The 25,824-nt window shown below is 42.0% G+C and overlaps 1 protein-coding gene across 4 annotated transcripts in view; it reads right to left on the bottom strand.

Annotated features, from left to right (window-relative positions):
- Nucleotides 1-25,490, bottom strand: part of pacsin3 (protein kinase C and casein kinase substrate in neurons 3) — a 53,920-nt gene extending 28,430 nt beyond the window's left edge. For 2 of the 4 annotated variants that reach the window (XM_061738183.1, XM_061738157.1), the window contains exons 1-2: nt 25,109-25,357; nt 17,095-17,160 (exon numbers count right to left, since the gene is read on the bottom strand). The gene's annotated coding sequence lies outside the window, so the exon portion shown is untranslated. The other 2 variants (XM_061738175.1, XM_061738165.1) reach the window with 2 other exon arrangements.
- Between the last annotated feature and the right edge of the window lie 334 nt (nt 25,491-25,824).

Raw genomic sequence — 25,824 nt, 5'->3', positions numbered from 1 at the left:
TGAATAAAAACTGATGGGCTAGAGACGTTGACTAGCACTGTAAAAAAGTGACAGTCTGCACCTACAGAAGCACCGACTGAGCTGAGAACCAACGGCCCTTGGTACTGCTAGAAAGCACATGAAGCCAAACAAAAGATAAGGAAACCCGGTTACTAGGGCTTGGTTATATGCACAAGAAATAAATAAACAAACTAATCCATCCTGGTATTTTTAGGCTGAATGCCAATGTATAAAGAGCTGGTATTTAGTTCGAACTGGACTGAATACATTTGAACTCAACGACCCATCACTTATGTAACAAGCACGTTTTGTTTTTTTTTTAAACTTTAAACTTCCAGGTTTTCCTTTTCTTCTCATAAAAAGGACAAATGTGCAAATAGAAATATGTAAAACTTAAGCCTTTCCTGTTTGAACATCCGATACACAATATACTGTACGTAACTGAAAAGGAAACCTTTAATAACCTTTATTAAATAAAACCATATTCTAAAAATAGACACATCTCTGCCCCAGGAGAGATGTGTATTGTTAGATATACAATAAATCTGACTTTATAAACCTAAACATTTGCAAGAAAATGTTTGCATATCTGAGAGATGATGTCTGCTCAACAAACTCAATGACCAAATTTAATTTTACAGTTGAATTTAGCAACAAGGCAATATGCTTGATTTTGGCCCAAAAATCAAATCATCGTAATCAAAAATCAAGGTTTGGAAGAGAGACTCCCGTGAACAATACAAAGATGTTTCGCACCATTTTAATTCCTCATATTCATGTGCATGTGAAGTCTCAACTTCAGCAATAGAGTCAGGAACAAGGTCAATACTTAAATGACTGCCGCTCATGTAGACAGTCCCGGGCCGTGTTTAAACCTGGTGTTGACATCTGTTCTGCATGATCCGATCCCAAAGGGAGAGCTGTGTTTGTTCACAGCTACATTAACATGTGCCTCATACATATATCTTCAATTTGACATCAAACATCACTCCCTCACTGTAAAAATGCAATTTCCTCTAAGAATAACGGGAAGGGGGGCCGTTCATGATTGACAGATACTAAAAGAAGAAGACCTTCATTGGTTTGAGCACCTGTTTAGGGCCACCTTGAAACCGTTCCCAGTCCTGGTCCTGGTCTGGTGAAAGAGCCAGTTCAGAGGTGGTTCTGCTATGAAAGCTTTGAAGAACGGGTTTGCTTCTCTGGCCACACACAGAGCGCCTCAGAGCCCCGTCATTAAACCATGATGTCTCGCCCAGTGTTGGACCTCCTTTACTGAACTCTGTAGAAGTCCAAGGATCACAAGTGACACTGATAACAGTGCTATCCTTTAAAACTAGGGACCTCAAATCGTCAGTTTAACTTAATAAAAGGTTATTGCAGGTGGTTGGTGTTTGTGAACGGTCATCACATTTCTTACATTTCTTAATTTACGGTATTTATGAACAACGCTAAAAACAGGATTTATACCTGCTGTTTTGAGAGGAATTCATAAACACCCAAAATAGTTTTATAATTAAAATCAGTTGGAAATTGCTGCTACAGTAACAGTAACAGCGTTTGTTGTTGGCAGGGTGAACTCAGCTCTCGCCCCAGACATAACCGGTTCCTGCTTCTAGCCCAACAAAGTTTGGATGCCAGCGTTGCACCAGTTTTCCCCGTTCTAAAAGAGTTTTTGTTTGTTTGTTTTGCGGCTGAGGGTCGAAACCAAGACAAATCCAAGACAAACCCAGGACAAACCCAAGACAAACCCAGGACAAACCCAAGACAAACCCAGGACAAACCCAAGACAAACCCAGGACAAACCCAAGACAAACCCAAGACAAACCCAAGACAAACCCAAGACAAACCCAGGACAAACCCAAGACAAACCCAGGACAAACCCAAGACAAACCCAAGACAAACCCAAGACAAACCCAAGACAAACCCAGGACAAACCCAAGACAAACCCAAGACAAACCCAAGACAAACCCAAGACAAACCCAAGACAAACCCAAGACAAACCCAAGACAAACCCAGGACAAACCCAAGACAAACCCAAGATAAACCCAAGATAAACCTAAGACAAACCCAGGACAAACCCAGGACAAACCCAGGACAAACCCAAGACAAACCCAAGACAAACCCAAGACAAACCCAAGACAAACCCAAGACAAACCCAAGACAAACCCAGGACAAACCCAAGACAAACCCAGGACAAACCCAAGACAAACCCAAGATAAACCCAAGATAAACCTAAGACAAACCCAGGACAAACCCAGGACAAACCCAGGACAAACCCAAGACAAACCCAGGACAAACCCAGGACAAACCCAAGACAAACCCAGGACAAACTCAGGACAAACCCAAGACAAACCCAAGACAAACCCAAGACAAACCCAGGACAAACCCAAGACAAATCCAGGACAAACCCAGGACAAATCCAGGACAAATCCAGGACAAACCCAGGACAAATCCAGGACAAATCCAGGACAAACCGAGGACAAACCCAGGACAAACCCAGGACAAACCCAGGACAAACCCAAGACAAACCCAGGACAAACCCAGGACAAACCCAAGACAAACCCAAGACAAACCCAAGACAAACCCAAGACAAACCCAAGACAAATCCAGGACAAATCCAGGACAAACCCAGGACAAATCCAGGACAAATCCAGGACAAATCCAGGACAAATCCAGGACAAACCCAAGACAAACCCAGGACAAACCCAGGACAAACCCAGGACAAACCCAGGACAAACCCAAGACAAACCCAAGACAAACCCAAGACAAACCCAGGACAAACCCAGGACAAACCCAGGACAAACCCAAGACAAACCCAAGACAAACCCAGGACTAGGGGTGGGACGATACGGGCAACTCACGATTCTGTGGCGATATGTGGCCCATGATAACGATAATATCACGATACACGATATCTACGACATTCGATATATTGTAAGAAATTTCATCAACGATATATCACGATATATGTGACTGAAAAAGAAAAAATGCCCATAAAAAGGAAAACGTCTGTAGTTATGCATTTATTCAATGCCAAAACTTCATACAATGTACAAAGAAAGTGCATTTTTTATAGAACCTCACTGCCTCCTAGTCTTGTAAATGTAAACACTGTCCAGCTGGACAAATTAAAGTGCATGAACAATAGTGCGGTGACAACCGCGTAAATCCATTATGTGTGTTTTAATAAAATATCGGTATTTGCCGTCAGTTTATCGATTATTTATTCCAACAGAGAGTGCAACAATATATTGCAATATCGATTTTTTTCCCCACCACTACCCAGGACCAACCCAAGCCAAACCCAGGACAAACCGAGGACAAACCCAGGGCAAACCCAGGAAAAACCCAGGCCAATCTCAGGACCAACTCAGGGCAAACTCAGGACAAACCCAAGACAAACCCAGGGCATGCACAAGATATCGGTATGTAGACACTGACAAAATTACATTAAGATTTTTGTGGTTCAGGATGCGGTTTGCACTGCTAAAAGAATGTGTCCTCATCTGGCCCCGCCCATCTACAAATGCACTTTGAATGATGATCAGATCACTCAGAATGGATGTGAATACCAGGTTGAAACAGGACCTGGTTTAAAAAGGGAGCAACTGTACAAACTCCTTTAAAGTTAGAAAATGGTACATAAAGTGAGCTTTGTTTATAAATAGAAACTAAATACTATAATACTATTAAGTCCACAAAAACGTGCCAACTGCAGTATATGAACATAGCAGTAATATGGTTTTCCAGAAGTGATTGCACATTTGATCACTGAATATTTTCTGGATGAGAGCATGCTCCACAACGCTCTGTTTGACAAGACTGTGAGAAGTTCCTGGTTGTTATCCCTCCGCTGAGTTTTAAAATCTTCACTGCTGTGTATAACGAGTTAACTCCCAACATATAAGCACTGGGAGCAGACTGGCACTAAATTAGATGCAGAAATAGATGCAGTGTACAACTGTAACCTTGGTGAGATCTGCAGGGAATAATGTGGGAGTACACGTAAATAAACACAGAGTTCTTCGAGTTACACAACATCAGACCAGCGAGCGGCAAGACCGATAGGATGCACGTCGAGCCCGTCTGTTTAAATGGGAGTGTGACATTCAAGACCAAGCAAATGCTGACGTTGAGCAACGCAGCGGTAACTAACTGCAAGCAGCAGACAGATGGCAGAGTGTGTGTTTGCGTGTGCATCACAGGAAAGTTACAAGCGTACCAACAGCTGCAGAGGCATCTGCCACCAGCGTGCTGGAACATGAGCGAGTATGTGAAACCGACTGCCATGGATCACTAATTACTGTTCCTTCAGACCTTCAGGGGAGGTTTAACACCTTTACAGCCACTGGAGACAAATCAAAGATGCACAAAAGACTGGGGGCAACAAAACTCAGCAAAGGTGGAATCACCCCTTGCCTTAATTCTCAAGATAATCAATGCCGTTTTCACCATTGGGCTGATAACCCTACTGTACTGCCCCTACGCCCATAATGGTGCATTGTGATGTCAACATCAAACCTCCCACTACTTCTTCAACAAGGTGGGATTTCCGTGGGTCACAAACGATTGACAAAGTTTTTTGGAGCGAATGAACTGAACCAAATAATTTACTGAAACGATCCGTCCCCTTCACAGTTCAGCTGAGCTCAGCAGACTGTTCCTCTACAAACAAATGACCCAGCTTGGGGTACCTCCATGTTCCCCAAGCTAACGGCTGATGCAGCTGAAGAATGGGACCTTACGCAAGATGATCACACTTACAAATACTTTCTAGCTCCCTGCTGCTTTAATAGACTTTCTAATTTAACACAAAATGAAATAGCTAGCCTGAGCTGTGATGCAAGAAAGAGAAAAGTGTTGTTGGTGCATCTGCAGCTGCATCAGGATCAGTGCTCCATTCATCTTAAAACTGACAGAATTAAAGTGAACAGGTCCAAAAGCAACGCCAAACTGTAGACCAGTTAAAAATTATCTAAAACCAGTGTTCATCTCAACAATCCACTTTTCACCCGACTTTTAAATACACCCGGTATTGATTAAAATCATGGGTAGCCAACGCGCTGCCCGCGAGCATCCAGTTTCCCCAGAGACCACATGAGTCGCCCGCAGGCTCTGCTCTAAAACCAGCAGTTTTTGAGTTCCAAAACCTGGCAGAAAAGAGAGAAGAAAAAACCTATAATTTTCAGTGACAATTTTCTTTTTCTTTTCTTTTTTTACATAAATTGATTATTTGTACAGATGTGGGACATAGTTCATGATTTGCTAAAAGTGTTACAGTTGTTCAGTTTAGTACAAATGGGACTTGATTTGAAGATGTTAATAATTTGTTACTAGATGTTACAGAAGTGATCGTTTGAAAAATGGAACAAATTAAACGGATTAAGAATAAAAAAATGTTTCATGCTGAAATATTTTTCCTGCTATGATAAAATTATTTGATAATTATTGTGAGGAAATATTGAGGCAGCGCTTTTAATAAGTGAATATCAAATATTCTCATCAAAGGAGAAACCCTGCTTTATTCAAAAAGTCTAATCAAGCAAGTAGCCCTTCGTATTGTCCAGTCTCCTTGAAGTAGCTCTCAGTTTCAAAAAGGTTATTGACCCCTGATTTAAAGCGACACAAAAAAATAGCCATTAAGAAGTCTCATTCAATTTCTTCACAAGCAAGAACAGCAATTTCCATGGTGTCCTTTCAGCGTGGTGTCCTGTACTCAGATAGCATCAAATCAAATCACAATGTTCCATTTAAAAAATGTATCACACTGAAACATGTGTTCAAGAATGTATCAGATCTTTTCACAAGGAGATAAACGTCCCCGCCGTTTTAATGTACGAATCTAAGATTTGCAGCTTGAAGACGTTTCATTTTCTAAAGTGAGATCATTAGGGGCTGGATGACCAGTCAACTGCATCAGTTACGGCAGTACAACCCAGAAAAATCGATGTCTGTATGAAACATTGCACCTGACCTTAGAAAAAAAATACGTTTTACGGTTAGAATCAATAAAATACTCATTATAAAATACTAAATACTCACCTCACTGACAACATAGGTTTAATGGGCCATAATTCAGCAAAACAAAGCCGTCCTCTAACTGAACCCAACTGCTGCTGACCTCTGGGCTAACACTTCATAAAAGGAAACAATTAAACTTATCATTTCTGACAAGAGGAGGCAAATATGCTGCTCGAGGAGCCTGCCTGCAGTTTATCAATAAACACCTATGTATGGCACGTCATAAAGTGAACAACATGCGGTTTTGATTATCATCTGCATTCTATGAAGCTTCTTTTTTTTCTCCTTTTTTCCCCTTTACGCACTCAGTAACTTGAGGTCAGGATGACTTTGATTGTAACATTTGAGTTCTCTCTGTTCCTGCTGAAGGTTAAAAATAATTAGATTAAAAAAAAAAATTAAACTAAAAAAATCAAAACATTATGGACTGTATCTTACTGTAAATAATAAACGACAGAACTCTTAAAAGTCTCCTGCACGAGAGGCCATTTATGTGAATGTTTGACATGTTGACCAACTCGGACACCGACATGACAACCCAGTCGCTGTGTTTCAGACTAGCTTCTCTCATAGTTTCTCTTCCAGCGAGCTGGTCAGCTTTGCAGAGAACTGTGACGTCATAGACAGAGTTCAACTACAATTATCCAATCCCATATTTAGTTATCTGCAACTTTTCATTACGTTGCATGGCCTGCTGGGGAGGGGGCAGGATTGACAGGAGACTCAAACTGGTCAAGACAGCCAGCTCCGTCCTGGGCTGTCCACTGGAAACTAACAAAGACGTGGGGGACAAGTGGACATGCACCAAGTTGGTATCTATAATGGACAATATCTCCCTCGACCAGTGCAGAAAGGAACGACAGCCAAACTGCCCTTTGTCCGTATCTCAAAAAACACAGGAAACTAGTTATCAGTTTTAAGTTTTTGTTATGTATTCGTGGCTCTCTGGAGACCAAAATGCCTCTACAAAGTTGAAATATTAAGCTTTTAGGCAGTAGTAGTAGTAGGTAGTAGTAGTTTGTCAATAATGTGCAATAATAAGCACATTATCTCCAATCTCTAGTGCTACCATTTTACAATTTCTATAAACTTTGATGCATTTTGTTTACGGCTGTATTTGTGTTTGTGTGCAGGTCTAGATATACATATACAGATAATTTTATTTGGCTTTATTTTTTTGTCTCCTTTTTATATTTGACAGCCTTTGAAGGCACATTTTTCATTGAAATGAATTTGTGTTTTCCTGCCCTGTTTTACTGCTGTGGGTCGTATTTCTAATCTGTTTTTATTCATCTTTTATCTGTCTTTATCTTATCACTTATCGGCTTTATTATTGTTATGGCATACTTTGTCAATTTATATATATGTAAATTACCCATATCAACTATTCCAACCTGAAAACTGGCAGAAGATGCATGGACTTCTCATTATAATACTAATTTTTTACTGTTCCCAGCAGCCGTTTCCACACATCAACACCAGGAATATTGTATGTAAATATATGATTGAGCCTGGAAATGCAGCCGAGTTGGCAGGAAAATCTCAGCTGGACATCCAAACCGACTTCTGCACACATTTAAATCCTGCAGAACATCTCTGGAAAACCTGCAGATCGTGCGTGAAAACCGCTGGTGTGAGGCGTCTTCAGCCGTCACAGCGCACCTACAACCAGCACTGACAGGATTAGGCTGTTTTGTCTGAGACGGACAAAGCTGGATAAAGAAGCAGGAGCTGAAAATAGTGGTGCTGTCAAATCGCCATGTGCTCGCAGTCACCATGAAACCTAAATCGGTCTCGTCAATCAGACAGCGCAGGTAGCGGCCCACCTGTCAACCTGGCACGAGCCCAAGAATCAGCTGCGGGTGATAAGGCGTCACAAAAACATAAACCTGAAGGAGTAAAGCCAGATTTATGGTCATTTACTACGTAGATTCAGAGAGTTTGCGTTTTCTGATAACTGATTTGAACATAATTAGTAAAAAAAAGTGATTAGCAAAAGACGTTTTCCTCTTTTTAAATCAAACAGACGGTTTCTGTGTGGTTGCTGTTTGATTCACTACTAACGGATTCAAGGTCAGCGAATGCCGCACGAACAGCTGGTCAGATGAGGAGCCCGTTTGGTTAACGTGGAGAGGATGTTTGCCCGGTCACCGATCATGAACTTGGGTTCAACCACTTCAGTTTTATCAGACACACATCACACTCAGGGCGATGGGCCCGTGTTGGTGGATCTGCTGAGCTGTTATTGGTGTGGTCTGGACATGACGAGGGAGTTTATGGTCTCACAGGACCCATCATCTGTATTCAAACACCATTCCAGCACATTTCAAACTCGTACAAAACAAAACTTAAATTTACATGCAGCGTTTATCTTTAGTGTAAAGTCAGCTCGTCAGTATTATAGTTACTTACAGGTGTTGTTGTAAACTATAGTTGAGAGCAACAATGATCTCGTGGAGAAGCCTCCGACTGAGGACCCTGTACTTTGTATATTTTTATTTATATCATCTTTATTTTGTAGAGGATGTGCAGTGTCCTACATTATTTTTTGAAATGAATGCAACAATCGGCTCGAGGTGCTCTTGAATGGTTTCCAGCTTTGTTGACCAGGTTCCTTCAGTTTCTGATGCTGCTGCACCAGCAGATGACTCAGATAAAACTTTCTCCACCCCAGACTCGCATGATAAACATATGAAGGACGAACCCTTCCTCAAAAAAGAGTCTGCTTTGTCTTTTTTTGTGGCTCTGTATCGCTTTGAAAGTCCAGTCTGCTGTCCAGGTGAACAGCCTTCATCTCTTCTCCCTATGTCAATATAGTGTCCACCACCCATCGTGGTCCACCACCCATCGTAGTCCACCACCCATCGTAGTCCACCACCCATCGTGGTCCACCACCCATCGTGGTCCACCACCCATCGTGGTCCACCCTTCCCTCCTTCGGTCAAGAAGAGGTGTTGGCTCTACACTTCGCCACAAAGCGGTCACTAGTTCTCAACTTCCTGCCAACCATTTTATGTATTGGCAAGTGTAATAGCAGAAGTTTTGACTTCTGGTATCAAAGACCAATTCATAAGTTAGCAATTGACATCTGTCATTTCCCAGGAGGATGGGTATTTCATATGCAGCCACAATCTTTCCCTAAACGAATCAGCAGCAGTGGAGGAAAACGCCACGGCTCCCAGTCACCGAGCAGCAACGTTTGATGCATTTCCACAAATACAGTCACCAACTCCCTCTCACAGATGTGGACGACCACTTTAAGGGTGAAAGGTTCACTGGGAAACGTTTTAAAAGCTAGAATATGGATATAATTACTTCTGGAGAAATCCAAACAAGTGCTTTCCTTCAGTTCCTGACGGAGGTTCGTGGTACCCCTCTGGGTGGTGCTTCGCCTTCACAGCTCTCGCATCCGACACATCAAACCCGGCTTACGGCGTTTGAGCCATATCTGGCCCGCGCAACATCCGCCGTAACTAAAGTCAGGCCCCATTCATGGCCTCCGGGCCACAGTTGGCACATGTAACACTTTTCAGTGCCGTAACTGAGCCATGACTGATCGAATTGACCCAGATTAAACTCAAATGTACTTTGTTTTCAGACCTCCAGGCTGCCACCCATTTCTAGCCAACACATATTCAAATATTTGCAAACAGATGTGCACAATTCTCTGATCCAAACAAAAGAAAAATTAATTGAAAAATGTTTAAAAATAAAAAAATATCTTCCAAATTACTCCGGCTGTAGATCTGTCCTTGGTCTAAAATGGGGCAGCAGAGCATCACGGCTGACTGACAACAGGAGACAATGATCTAGTCACGATAACTAGACGAGCTAACTCCAGGAGAAACCGCCGTGGTTTGGTTGCTGCCATCCATCGCCTCTCCCTCGCTGCTCCAAAGTCACAGATGAACCCAGACAAGTCTGAATAAACAGACCAAATAACAGAGAGATTTCTGATCACCTGTGAATTCTGAGGTTTCCGTGGTGATGATTTCAGACTGGCAGCTAGCGATGAGGGGTTTCCATGGCGACGTAGAGGTGCAACATTCTATGTGACTCACAGTGAAAATGCACGAATAAGTCTTTGTCTCAGTGGAGCTATTTAAAGAGAAACCATGAATCCAAATGAAGGTCCGTAGCCACTGTGAGCAGCACAAGGGTGTCGGGACATTTGTGTTTGGGGAATAAAAACTGTCAACATTTAAACACGGATAGTTTAAGAAGTCCTGTTCTACCTTATACTGGTTTCTGGTGGGCAGTGGAACAACTTTCTCTCTTTTGGAGCTCTTAAGTTAAAAAGCACAAGACAACATAAAACTGTTCTTGAGAGACAGAACAGACTTCCTTCTGTATCGATAAAAAATGTTGAGAATAAACAAACCCACCAACAAGAACATCATTTGAAGCAAAGCAATTTAAAAAACATACACAAATCTGAGCTTTACATGCAAACGCGTCAATGCAGCTGATAATGAGTTCCATTAGTTAAATTAAATCGTGATACCGCCTCTGAAAAGTTACACCCAACACCGCAAGATTTGGTTTCTGAAGTTTAAAGGGAAAGTTCGTTTTTTTACAACCTGGACCTTATTTCTGGCATTTTTTATGGTTGTATACTCACCCAGGCAAGTTTGGTGTCATTTGGAGTCCTTCGGAAGATATTAGGGGTTTTTTTGCGAGCCGCTTCTCCATATAATGGTAGCGAATGGGGCACAGCGGGACACAGACGATGCAGCGTCTAAATAACACATGATTGCCGCGAAACTCTTCATTTCTTTTATGAATCACTAGATCTGCTTCCAGGACCTGTTGTCTACATCCGGGGCTTTGTGTATAATTAATAAATCCGTTTGTAAACAAGACCTCTGAACTCATGACGTCATCTCTGTGCGCGCACTCTGTCCTCCGTTCAGTGAGCTCTTCAGCCGTATACTCTGGCTCAAAACGGTAAGGACGTCCATCATATTCAAAGTCGTCGTCCACAACCTCAGAATTTGACAAATATTCAGACATGTTTCAAATAACTAACAGTAAACTAACAGTAGCGAACTCCAGCTGTACACAGAGCTGTGTCTGGGATGCGCACACAGAGATGACGTCATAAGTTCAGAGGTCTTGTTTACAAACTGATTTATTTGTTACACACACAGCCCCGGATGTAGACAACAGGTCCTGGAAGCAGATCTAGTGATTCATAAAAGAAATGAAGAGTTTCGCGGCAATCATGTGTTATTTAGACGCTGCATCGTCTGTGTCCCGCTGTGCCCCCGTTCACTACCGTTATATGGAGAAGCGGCTCGCAAAAAACTCCTAATATCTTCCGAAGGACTCCATATGACACCAAACTTGCCTGGGTGAGTATACGACCATAAAAAATGTCAGAAATAAGGTCCAGGTTGTAAAAAAACGAACTTTCCCTTTAAGTTTGACCTATTAATCTGTTATTTAGAGACTCTGAACTCATTTCAGTTGTCACAAAACAGCATATGAACTTGTCGCTGAGGTTGAGCACCTGATTTGATCTTTTCTTTTTCCCCACTGGCAGCAACTCTCAGCTCCTCGCAGCAACATTTAAAAATGTGTCCTTCACTTCCTGTTGGCACCGTTTCTCAGCACCGATCAGCGGAGTTACTGCGTCACACTTTGGTTATGTTTCAGGTTTAGAGGTTGTGGAAGGGCTGACGAACAAGTTTATCCACACAACAGCAGGGTTTTAAATACGTGGAGATATTTTCTCTAAAAAGACCACATGAAGGTTCCTGACGGAGAAGATCCTTCCTTCTTTTCAACCTCATTGACATGTGTGAGGGTGAACGGGACAATCGACACAGCGCGCTTGGGTGACTCCGGCAGGAACACACAGCAGGTTACAGCAACACGTCACGCATCATGGCAACACCTCTGCTGGACTCCTCTTCTTCAAGCCTTTCTTGGCACATTCACGATAGAAGAGGACCAGGTGCAAGCAAGAGCGAAAGAGACAATCCTGGACTGGTTTGGTGTGATGTGATGACACCGTCTAAGACATCTCGTAAACATCGCACTGGGACGAATGTCCGGACCCATGTCTGAGCGCTCTGCTGAAACCGTTTCCCTTGTTTTAGGATGCTGTTATGAGTTATGTGCAGTTGCTTATTCAAACTCTTACAGCACCACGGCAACTACATTTGTGAGGATGCATATTTATCGGTAGAGATTTGGCTTGTGGGCTACTTTAGCGCCAACTACGTTGCTGCTCTGAACGCTCGGATTTTCCAGTTCAATTTTTCAGTTTCGAAGGATTAGTTGTTGTTTTTTTCCTGGTTGTTTAACGCTTCAACTGATAAATCCACATGTGCCACCATCCAGTGTTGCCAACTCCTCAGTAAGGAAAGTAGCTATTGGCTGTCCCAAAAGTCGCTAGAAGTCGCTAAATGACGTCATCGCCTAATTTGCATTATTGGCAATTTGCATATAACTGTAATGGACGCTGTAGGAGAGAGGAATAACGTCGTGTGAGAGACAAAAGTGAGTAAAAAACACCCTAAATATGTTTAGAACTACAAATGTACAAAAATAATTTCAACATTAACAACATTTAATGATTTTAATGCTTGGTCTAGATCCACATTACACACATCACTTTTCTCCTGTATTGTTAAATGTTATAACAGCAAATTTAATCAAAAGATTGTTATGTAGGGTGAAATTGCTACCTCTACAACCAACCCTCCTCCTTTATCCAGGCTTGGGACCGGCAAAGTGACCCAAAAGAAAAAAGAAACGTTTACATTTACATCCCGCTCTGCAAGCCAGCGGCGGCTTTGCGCAAGCGCATTTCATTTGCAGTCTGGACGCGGAGTGGTGAGGGTCTCCTCTCTGCTCTGCTCTGCCCACCAGATAAGTCTCCAATAACACCAGAAAAAGTCGCTAGATTTGTTGCTAGTTGCTTTTTTGAAAAAAAGTCGCTATAGGGGTCTGAAAAGTCGCTAAATCTAGCGACAAAGTCGCTAAGTTGGCAACACTGCTACCATCTGTAGGTCGGGATCAATTCATGACTTATATTTACCACCTTATATTTTGTAGGGGGCGACCAAGAGCAAAAGAAATATATAAAATAAAATGATCACAATTGTTTTCCTGTTCTGTTTAAATGTTGGTACTATTTTGCAGGCAGATGTTGTGCTACTGACTAAACAATTAATTATGGATTTATTAGAAAAGCAACTCCGTAACAATTTCACAACTCAATTGTGCATGAATGATTATTTCATATTATGAATGGTTATTTTATAAACCAGCCATAACAGCCCAAAGAGCACAAAAAGGATGAGAGAGAGGGGGATGGGGTGGGGGGATGGGGGTGGCAGTCATGTCATCCAGAGCACAATCTGGAGATATGTGCATTTAATGTGGGCCTGCAGAGGAGGTGGGTGATGGGAGCACAGAAGGAGATTCTGGTTGTTGGTTTGTTGAGAAGTGGGTCAGGTCGATGGGGAGGAGGAGGAGGGGAAAAGACCAGCTGAGGGAGGGATGAGAATGGAGTGACAGATAGGGAGGCTGGTCCAGACCGCATAAGCTCCACTGGAAAACTCACGGCCATTAATCTGATTAATGTAAACCAAGAGTCTCCCTGCAGCCAGACCAGACTACACACTCCTGCACACGAGGCCCGCGCAGGCCCACATGAGCACCCGGCCACGAGCCGCTCTGCATTCCTGCCAGGTTTTAGTATGTAAAGATATGTGCTGTGGGTGTTCACAGCGGCCCGGGGGCCTCAAACACCGAGAAGCAACAACAAAAAAAAGCCCTTCTGTGCTGCCAACAGCTGGCCGTATATCAGAGCCTGAGAGCCAGCTGTGTGTCCTCTGGAAACGAGAGACTCGCCGTTTCAAGGAAGAAATGATAGACGGGCCTTCTATGATTACAAAATGATTGCTGGTGGCAAAAATTATGGCTATTTTGAAACCTAAAATTATGATTTGCTTTAATCTGTTTTCTGACATGGGAGCTTTTGTACGGAAGGGAGCGAGACGCATCGCCAACAAATATTTACTGGAGTAAATTTAGTGTTTTGGAATGAATTTGTGGTCCAACGGACCGCATATAGACCTCTGCTGTGGTCTCACTACAACAGCATGTGGCCTTAAAACCACCATCATCAGCTAAACTGTCATTTAAACAAACTCTTAGATCTTTTTTGGAAGACAACTCAACGACATCTTCTGAGTACCCGTGAAGAATACTGCAGGGACCAATACAATACGCAATGATGCGTCAGTATTGCCCCAGACACATTGTTTTGCCTCTTTTTTTTCCATAAACTTCATTAAAAAAGGATAAAAATTCAGGATATTTCAGTATTTTTCTACTGAGATGAAAGCTTCAGATGTCCAAGTTCTGGTCCCTGTGGAACTGAGTTATTTCAGTTATGAAGAGGCGCTCTCGAGTTTAAAACTAATCATATCAACGACATCTGAGCCATTATGCTGACCCGTTGATTCTGTCGCAGAAAAATGTGGGAAATAACAGTTAAATAATAAAAACAAAACGGAAGACATTTCCTAAATGTACTCAGCAGGTGATTGGATGAAGGATTTGTCTGTCAAAGACAAACTTGAATTAAAAATAAATGAGTCAAACTGGAACCACATGGAGCACATCAGTGGATAATTGATTATTTTACTAATTTACAGAATATTGTGAACAGATAGCAGCTAAAACCAGCAAGAAAAGACATTAAATGTCACCAGATTATTCACTTTCAGGTTTTTAATCGTCTTTCTCAAAGACGCTGTTTCATCCATTGCTACTCTATTAATAATAACAACAACACCAACAACTTGTATGAAAAGTGCTGTACACATAACGTTTGAGCGATTGATTAATGAGAAAAATTATGTTTTATGAAAGTATAATGACCATTAAGTGCTGATTTCATCAAAAGTCAGTAAATATCAGTGTAAAAGCGATCCTCCTGCAGCGTAACTGCTTCCAGCAGTGTCTCCTGCTGCGGCTCGCTACGACAGCTGCGTGCAGGAAAAACAACGCACCATCCTGGTATTCTTCTCACAGTCCAGATTGTTAAATGTTTATATACTCCATGCCACATTCTGGCTAAAAAAAAAAAGAAAATCACTACATACCCGCACTGTAGCGTGCAGTTTCAACGAGATGTATCATCACTATGGAAACAAGACTATATTCATGTAAAAATCTGTTTATAAAACAAAAATTTTTAAAGTGACAGGGTTATGGAGAATATTTTGCACCTCATAAGGAATAAATAAATCTGGTGATGTTGCACCGTCACAGCACACATGTAGTGTAGATGCATCTGCAGCATCAGTCTCTTAGGATACGCGTATGCGTGAACGTCTAGTTTTACTGAGACCGGTGCTAACAACTCCACAGAGCGGTGGTTCTCAGCTGGCGGCCCGCAGCCCCGTCTTCAGTAGGGCCTCAGGTAACGGTAAAGCTCTCAGGTGTTTGCTACACCTGTCCCAGTCTTTCTGGGAATCGTCAAGTACATTTGAGAACTTGAAACTTGGCCTTGATCTGGGTCCCAGCTCATCATTGAGGGTGACGGTGGGTCCTGAAGCCGGACCAGTCCAGAACCACTGCCACGGAGGCAAGTCAGAACAACACGGGGTTGTCACGGATACTGACCAATGTTTGGTCCAAAGATCCATCTGCAGGTTTCTTCACCCCACATGTGGCCTTGACAGGGGGACTTGGGGTGAACGTCCCCCAAACTTGGCTGCAATCTGCTTTTACTTCTGCCCTCTGGGCCACGCCTTCCTCTAATAACATTTCCAAAGTCCATGACAAAGCCACTTGCTCCTCACAACAAATACCATAATATTTATAAGGCGTAGCTGAATACCGTTGGGCCACATCTGGCCCACAAAAGATCTGCCAATTTCTTGGTTGAGCCAAATTGGCTTAAAATCTGTTTATTAGTCTATTGATGGCGATTGTGTCCAGTTTCTACAACATGCCTGCATAAACTGGAAACGCTGCACCAAAAAACACCAGAATGACAATGAACACCAAAGAACAGCTTAACCGTTTCAAGAGCCACAAGCTTTTGTCCTAAAGTATTCAACAAGATGTTTGAACATTCATTTTTCTTTCCTGACAAACTTTCACAAGTACAGACAGGTGGTGAAGCTGTACTCAACTAGAAAACCCTCTTACTTCATTGAGAGGTTGGATATGGATCTTAAATCAGTCTTAGGAGAAACATGGCTTTGTGATGCTGCCACATAAACAAAAATCAGGTTGCCGCACGGAATAAGCGCAGCAAATGCATCATTAAAAGAAATAAATAAAGTGTGTTACATGCTGCAGGAACAGGAGCATGATAGGGCTGGGCGATATATCGAGATTTTAATATATATCGATATATTTTCAAATGCGATATGGTACGAGATAATATCGTTTATATCGATTTAATTTTTTTTTTTTATGATTTTGATATAGCTTATTTTGTGACAAATTGACTTGAATGTTTTATTTGAAATTTGCACAAATGTTTTGTTATTTGCACAACTGTCAACCTCAGTGGAAAAGTCTGCCTGTTACTGTCTACATGTATTAATGTATTGTCTACATGCATGTATTAATTGCACAGTGTATTTTAATTGAATTGTTATGCAGGAAAGAGATATTTGTTTTATTTTATTCAAGAAGCATTTTTATTCTATAAATGCAGGCAGTTTATTTTTATTTCATTTGTTTTATACATTTTGATATTGTGCAGACCTCTGTTAATAAATGTACCTGTGTGACATTTGGCACGAGGCTTTGTATTAAAACTGACTGTTTTTTTAAGGGTTTGCCTCAGAAAAAATTAAGCTAACAGAGATGCTATGCTATAATGCTTTGGGGGAAACCCCAATTATGGCACAGAAAAAATATCGATATATATCGAGTATCGCCATTCAGCTAGAAAATATCCAGATATGACTTTTGGTCCATATCGCCCAGCCCTAGAGCATGATCATAAACATACTGTACACAGGTGACTGGTCATTCAAACAAAACAGCAGGTAAGGGCAAAGCGAAGCCCGGCGCCACAGCAGAACTTACCTGATCTAAGATGAAAAACAGAGATGGACAGACGTCCAAGCTGAAGAAGCCTCAGTGTCCTTCGGCCTGAGAGGTGAAAGGGGTGCAGATGGAGAGAGGAAGAGCGGCCAGAGGCAGGGGAGCGACAGCAGAGAGAGACACAGAGAGGTTAGTGAGACAGTGGAGCAGCAGGCCGTTAGGTCTGACCCCCCCTCAGCAGAGCGCCGGCGGCAGCTTTAAGGCTGGGTGCTGCTCGCAGGGTGGCACATTCTGGGAGCCACGGTGAAATGCCACACGTGGCGTCTGGGGGGGAAAGCCTAATGAGACGGCCAGAGACCAGCGGCACCTCACACGGGAGGTCAGAGCCGTGACCTCACACCTCCATCATCACCTGGCTGTGCAACGAGCTTATTAAAAAGAACAAACCCGCCATTTCTCATCAACCTTCCCGTGTTTACGATAACGTGGTGCTGCTTTACAAAAACACATAAAAAAATTAAAAAGAAGAGCACTTCTTTGATTTTTCCCCACTCTATCAAAGAGGAAAAACTGGTTTTCATTGATTGACGGTCAGATATCAATGTCCGGTCATGTTTGCTGCTTCAAAATCACCGCATTGAACACATTTCCTTTATAATTAAAGCAGACAGTAATTTTTTAATCTTCAGAGCATTATTTTGTGCATCTGAAGTGATTTCCAAGTCTGAGGCTCTGACATAACACAGCCCCGTTGCTTAGTTTTGGTGAGCCTGAACCTCAAAGTCAGAGAGCCGTTCAGATTTATGGGGTTCTGTGACATCACAGACTCAGAATGAGGTACAAACATTAAACTTCCCCATCTTTGTATTCACTAACTTCATCATGGAGATTCCTCTCAAAGGTTCCTCAAAGACGAAACACCAATTTAAAAGATGCACGACATGTAGAAAAGAGGAGTGGGGTTAAAGTTCACGTGGCCCCGCCCCCTAAACCCAGCTGGTTCAGGTGCAGTCTCGAGACAGCAGTCACCTGACTGCACCCATTACATTGAGAGCTTGTGCATCATTTTTGTCCAGGCCACAATCAAAGCAGTGTCCAATTGTCATTAATCAAACTATTTATTAGTACTTTTTTCAGTTTCAAGTCACCACTGTGGATTTCTCTCTTGTTTCATGGAAGCGTACCAACAGATTTGTCCGTGTGTAGGCGGAGTGAGTGCAAGACAAGTCCACTCAGGCTTGTTCCCACACACAGCTGTTGGCCCGGCTCACATCTGCCCAGAACCACATCACTGCGGCCGGGCTGGACCGGCGCCGCCTCCACGGCAGCTCCCCCAGCTCGGCCCGGGAGCCAGCAGCCTCTGAGCAGGATGCAGGTCTCCACCGAGTTAAACACAGTCTGGTGCACGTCGCAGACGCCGCTGCCAGGGATTAAACCAGATCCAGATCCGGCTCCGCCTGCCGCTCAGTTCTGACCGTCAACTGTGGAACAGGAATCGCATTTTCTCACAGAAAACTGCCTCAAACAACCATTGAGATGATTTATGGAGTAATTGATTGGTTAAAACCAAACCATCAATGGTTTTAAGCAAACTATCAATCATTAAATGGTAGATTTCTCTCAAGTTTGAGGTATTTTCTTCTTTTCTTGTATTTGAGTTAATATGAATCAAATATTTAGTCGTTAAGGAAACATTTTCTTGACCAACTTACAAATAAAGAACATAAACTGGCAGATTCAGGATAATTACGACAAGCAGAAGCACTCAAGTTTAACGTTCTACCAGTAATTAGAACAAGTAAGTGCACGTTCTAATTTCACGTTTCCACTAAAACACCACTGAAGCAAAATCAATCAACGAAGTCAATAGTAGGTAGTAGATAGTTAAATTTTTCCCTTTGTGATCAGAATCCAGCGATTCTCAGTTTGATCAGTTTTAGATGATGAAGCACTTTTTTTTCAGGTCAGTAAACACATCCCGCCTACAAACAAGTCACATTTTTTTCTTGGATCTGTAAACATATCACAATATAACAGAAAAAATACTTATATTAAATCACTGCGAGTACCAAATAGCAAACAAGAAATCAGTTTTACAACCCATGAAAAGGTAAAAAAAACAGCTTCTAAAAAAGCCATCAAAATGTCTGGACATCTCTAAACGCTAAAACGCTAAAAACCAAAGCTAATCAAACTTAAGACCTCTGGCATCATTTATATTTTAAGACAAGTGTAAACCTTTTAAACAAGTTAAAAGGTTTACACAAAAAAAAGAAAAAATGGTCAAGGAAACAAATCTGGTGCATAAAACACAAAAATCATAAACAGCCAACAAATGTGCAAATGATGCATCTCTGTTAAAACAACACCAACAAAAACAGCGTTTTTGGATTAAACTGCTTTTGATTCATGTGTTCAAGTTATTTTCCTGCTGCTCATAAACTGAGATGATTAAAGATGTGATTGAAATAGAAAAAAAAAATAGTAATAAATAAAAAAGCTGGTGGTCTGTAGAGACACATTAGACAGAACTATCAGTTTCAGACCGTTTTGAGTTTTAATTCTTTTCCAAAAGTGCACAAGAGATAAATGAGCCGTTAAGAGGAGACCTAACCGAGTGAAACAACTTCAGTATTTATGTTTTTATGTTTCCAAGTAATCCCCATCGCTTTTCAGGAACTGGAGTCAGAAACTGGAGGTTTTTTTTGCTCACAGTCAAAAAAGAAAACCTAAAAGTATGTTCAGAAGTTCTCCAAACTGCATCAAAGGAGTGTGAATGCTTTACAGACTAAAGACTGTGTATAGTTAACAACCATGAAGCAGTTATTGTGGAAGACACACCATTATTTTGGTTTTCAGCCTTCATTTGTACTGACAGTTCGATGTCTTGGCTCTCTTTAACTTCCTGAAGATAAAAGAAGACGCCAGATTTAGAGCACAAGTCATTTTTGGATTACATGAGTATCAGTTTATGGCTGAAGCAAATCACAAGCAGCTCATTCATGAAACTAATTTAGTGTTTAGATCTCCGTCCATGCAATTTTGATTTCCACAAACACAAACCAGCTTTCCAGGAAATGGTTCACTTGGTTGGTTCTCGCACCAGCACGGTATTTCTAGTCAAGATCCAAGTTTCTAAATTTATATAAACGGTTATATAACCGTTTCTGCCTGCTAAAGCAAAGCCCTTTCACTGCTGCTGTTACCATTCAAGCCCCAGAGGAGCTCCAGAGCTGAACGGAGGCACCAGCTGAGCAGCAACCAGACTTTTCTGTTTGATTCCCAGCTGAAACTGATCCTGGACATTTTTAAAATCCACATCAAATGTAGGTCTCCTCGCTAATTTATCAGAACTTCAGCTTGGAGTCAACTCCAAGTCTCTGAGAAGGATGTCAGACTTTTGCTTCCTCTTCAGCTCTTTACTATAAAATTGCCTTTTCATCTTGAACCTGCCGCATTAATGAAAGCTTAAAAATCAAGCCAACGATTAAGAATCACATTACAGCAATGATTTGTTTAGGTTTTAATTGGCAACTCATTTGGATGTTGAAAGTTGATCAGATGATCATCTCTACAGCTGGTGAGCCTCATTTCCATGTGCAGCTTAAATTCCCTTGTGTGTTCCTTTTATTACAAGACTGGTGAAAAGGTGAATTTTCTGAAAAGGTTAATGCATTCTACACTTTTGTTTGCTTCCATAAGCACAGAATACAGTTCATCTTTATTTTTCACTATGACCTTTGTTCATTCACATTCAAATAATATTGCATAACTGCTCTTGTTAAGAAAACACTGTAGTATAGCGATTATCATAATTTCAACAGCAAAGTAGCACAAAAATGTCAAAGAGGGCTGGCGTGAGGACAGTTAGAAAACTGCGATTGAATAAATACACCTCAGAAAAGTGTGGCAGTTATACGACAAGCTGCAACACCACCACCCAGGGCTCTCAATTTCAAGTTCACACGCTCTGACGCCACACATGGCATTTTTCACGCTGAGAAATTAACTTGCTCTCAGCTCAGAGCAGCTGTCTGGAATTACCAACCTATCAGCCAATCAGAAAATAGAATTTTTTGTTGCTGGGTAAGGTCTGCGATTCAGCTTCAAGCGTTACATGAAGGCGAAATGTGGACCAGACATTTAATTTAATTTTTCTGTTTGTTTAAAGCAGAATAAGGCCACATTTTTGTTATTATTATACATCACTCAGACAAATTATTTAATATAGCGTGAATATTGTGCAGACACAATGGCCACTACAGTGTTTTCCTTTGTTATATAATTAATAAAACAGTGTATTTGATATAGTGTAATTTGTTCTTTCTGAAGAACCTGTGGTCAATGGGACACTGGGAGGGAGATACCACCCCAAAATATAAATAAATAAATCTCACTCCAAGCAAACTTCAAAACTTGAGAGCCCCCCATTTCCTACCATTTACTGTGCCACAGGTCGCTACAAATGTAAATAGTCTAGAAAAACTAGTGGAGATGTTTGTGATAAGTCAGTGAAACAGATAACGACATCTTTGTCATTTGTGACAGATGCACAATGTGAAGAATCCTCACGGAGGCACAAGGGGACGAACAGATATATAGATATACCGATCATTTCTTGGCTGCAGAGTGCAGACGTTTATCAACAGACACTAAATACGGGTTTGATAGCCTCACCAGGACTCAGGTCATTTCCTCATAAGTATGAAAAAGATGAGCTTAAAAACGTGATATGTGACGAAGTAGGACGACAGAGCCACACCTTTGTCATTTCACTGATACTGACTTTCAGTTCAGGAATCGCTGCCAAATCAGTCACTTGTCAGTCACTTGCCAAATGCTGTCACTTGTGAGTGAATCATTCAGGCCTAATCTCATCTTCACATCTCTACTGGATTTACTGTACTTCATAGGTAGCTAACGCAGTGACGTCAGTTTCAAACAGACTGTATAAGAAGAACTGGACAAGCCCTCGGTAAAGTCCCAGAGGGTTTTCTGAAGAATACTTTTAAAGCCTCTATTTCACCATATTGCAAATGGGTGGTACACACCGGAGTTAGCTTATACTAACCTATGATACTTTTTAACCTTCTTAGGAAGTCTTTCCAAACATGAAAATTTCAAGCGTCACTACCAAAACAACATCTGAAAGGACTAAAAAACTCGACTGGGACCTGCAGTCACTCGGATAGATTGGACCTGTTGCAGTCCGGCATCATGAACTGATTAACCTCAAGCTCCAGAAAGCTTCTGATCCCTGTGTCTCCTACAGCTGATCCACACTGGAGGAGCTACAGAACTGGCGGCCAACATTTGCAACAGGACCCCCCGTTTCAAATGTTGTTGCTGCGGCGAAATCTTAGCCAACACCGTATGAACTACCGTATTTTCACGACCATACGCCGTATGAAAAGGCGCAGTCTCAGTTATGTGTGTCATTACTGTATTTAACACACACTAGGGGTGTAACGATACACTAATCTCACGATACGGTGCGATACACGATATTGAGGTCACGATAACGATACGATACGATATTATAGCAGTATTTTTTAACAACCTTGCATGAGGAACATATGACTGGAAAAAATGGTCTTTTATTTGAAAGACACATAATACAAAACAATGCTGTGCGTTTGCCCTATTGTTTCAGTTTGTAATGCTTTATAACTGTTTAGGTTTTAAAGAGAAAGCCAGGCCAACCATTTTCCACAAACTGAACTAAAAGTAAATGTCAGGTTTGCATTATGCATCTTCAATTTCATACAAGTAAAACATTTTGCCACAAACTGAATAGTTTCTCTCATGTATGATTTGACTTTTTTCTTTTCCAGAAATTTAACAACTAAAATTGAACAAATAAATACAAGTAAATAAATACATACAATTTTACGTCATAAAAAAGATTGATTCATGCTCACCTTATAAGTGTAAGAGGAGATTTATTTTTGTTAAGAAGGTTATTTTGGTAATTCAGGGTTCATTATTTTATAAATATATTCTTTATATTCTGTAAATCAGGGACTATAATGACACTAGTCAGTATATCAGTTGTTAGTATGTTTTAGATTGGGCGGAGTGATACAGCACTAGGTGTTGTGTTGATGTTCTGAAATCCTACGCTGTTGAGCGGACATTGAAGTACACGCAAACTCACGCAGAAGTTGTCCCGTGTTTATCCTACTCACGACCCCAAAAAGGTTTAATTTAATAAGGTAAGGCTTAACTCTACACCAGACTTAAATAAGTAAAGGTTCAGAGCTCAAAACAGGACCGCAAAACGGGACTACTTTCTTCAGAGCGGAGTAAGATTTTGGTCCGCGCGGTCGGATGCGCGTTTCTAGTCAACACAATAGATTAATATTAATAATCCAATATCGCGATACAGGTTGTCACCTCCACGACACGTATCGTGACGTTTTTGTATCGCGAAATTTCGTGGCACGATATATTGTTACACCCCTAACACACACACACACACACACACACACACACACACACACACACACACACACACACACACACACACACACGGCGCACCGTACGAAAAGGCGCCGTCTACACACACAAATGGCAACACACACACAAGCATACAAGTGTGCGTATTGAAAAATAGAGCGGAGCCAAACTGAGTTTAATTGTGCTTTATTTAAGTCTTTATTACAAAGTCCTCATCCTCCGTTTCTGAATTAAACAGTTGCGCTAAATCAAATATGCAACAGTTGTCAGGACTCAGCGCGTCGGCCTTCATTCGCAGCCTGATCGCGCTGAGACCGGGAGAACTGCTCAGCGCTGCGACGGGCACGAGCCGGGTTCGCAGCTCTCTGGCCACGCTGAGCAGTTCTCCTGGTCTCAGCGCGATCGGGCTGCGGATGAAGCCCGACGGGCTGAGTCCTGACAACAGTTCCACTTTCTTCACTGTCAGAGTCACTTTCCGTCCCGGCAGCCCCTCGGATATGATGCCTGCTTTTGCGAAAGTTCAAACAACAGTGCCAGCAGACACGTTAGCTTACGCATCTACAATCCATCCGCAAACTGTGGCGTAACTTGCCTGGCGCTGCCTTCCACTATTTGTGAAACTGTGGTCTCCATCGGTCATCCATCGCTCCCACGCCGCTCGCAGGCAGTTTCTGTCCAATAGCGTGGCAGCCAAGCACAACAGTAAACGACGGAGCCCGCCGCCGGGCAGGCCGACCTCCCCCGCCCGCGGGGACGCGTCGGCTGCCGCTCGGGCGGCAGTCCCTCTGGAACGCATGGTGTTTCTCAAAGCACTCCCGAGGGAGCCGCAGTAAGAACCCCCGACAACACACAATCGGCGCACTGCGCTATTGGGCACGCCGCAACTTTTGAAAAAAATATAAGGCCTTACGGTTGTGAAAATATGGTAAGCTTCATTCTTGGACCCTTCTGGACAAAACCACAACCAGCAAGGAGGTCCATTGGTCAAACAGCGCAACCAAACATGCTCTCTTTAAAAAATGAATGACGTACTCTTTGTGCTAATCACATAGTAGCAAAACTGACGACAACTAACTACAAAGTTCACGCCCCTAATAATAAGGACGTTTTGGCTTTATATAATTAACCCATGTGGATTAAAAAGCCACCACTGGTCTGGTTTTAACCCACATGCTGCATCCTTGTGTCACCTCTCGAGTAGGGGGCGGAGCCAACTGTCTGGCCCCGCCCCCTTTGAACTGGGGGCGGGGCCAGACAGAGCCGTGAAGAGGGCTGAAACTGGAGCAGCTGTGGTGTCACATCTTTGAGGTATTTTTGATCAAAACAGACCACAAACGTATCAAAACCTCAGGCAAATTGTGGGAACTTTAAAAAAAAAGGACAATAGGTTTCCTTTAAAATTAGGGTTGACATTATTCATTCAGTTATATGTTCAGAGGTCCAGTTCATCAACATTTACAGTCTTCAGAATAATGTTGAAATAATGAAACGACGGGATTGTTATCGGAATTAATAATATGTAAAACGTGTTTCCACTTGTTTGCGTGGGGCGCTGTGAGTGAGGATTGTCAACAAGTGCAGACAGGTGAGCTCTTACCTGTTCAGCTCCGAGCTGGAGCAGCAGCCGCAGTGAACCTGAAGCTCCGTCCGAGTCCGTGTTAACCTCCACACGAGGAGGAGATCCGAGCAGCAATATTCACCTCACAGCCGCTCTTCTCTGGGAAATTAAGGTGTACTTCCTGCGAGAGAGGCGCACATAACAAGTAAAGTGTTTATGTTCCCGGGAGGAGAATGAAAAGCTGCTTGTTCTGCCTCCGAACCCCACTGGCGTGTCTGTGTAATCAGATGCTGCTCACCACAATATCCATTCATCCTATTACAGAGTTACCCGGAGTTAACGCAGTTAACCCTTCACCGTCTGCACGGGCTTAGTGCTGCCTTCACGCGCCGGCGGAAAACCCGGTCACGTCGATATCTGACAACTTTGGCCTTACGTGAAATCAAAAACAGCTCGAAACTCAAGACAGTGAAAAACATAACTTACAGTACAGTGAGAGATAACAGATTCAAAATAAAAAGTTGATCAAGCACTTGTGACGTTTTGGTCAAAGAGACTGGATCGTTTACGCTAATCTGGTTTATTAGTGTCACAGAAACGCACAAATCTGAACAGCTCCACACATGATTTCTGATTCATTTATTAATTCATTAATTAATTTATTGAACTGAATTCTGCCCAAAAGCAAGACAAACATTTTTTAAATGATATATTCACTATAAATTTATATCAAATAGTAAAATTCTTCCTTTTTG

The sequence above is a fragment of the Cololabis saira genome, chromosome 2 (genome assembly GCF_033807715.1).
Source record: "Cololabis saira isolate AMF1-May2022 chromosome 2, fColSai1.1, whole genome shotgun sequence".
Classification (NCBI taxonomy): Eukaryota; Metazoa; Chordata; class Actinopteri; order Beloniformes; family Belonidae; genus Cololabis; species Cololabis saira.
The sequence above is the reverse complement of the archived record's forward strand: the minus strand, read 5'-3'. Positions and strand labels throughout refer to the sequence as shown.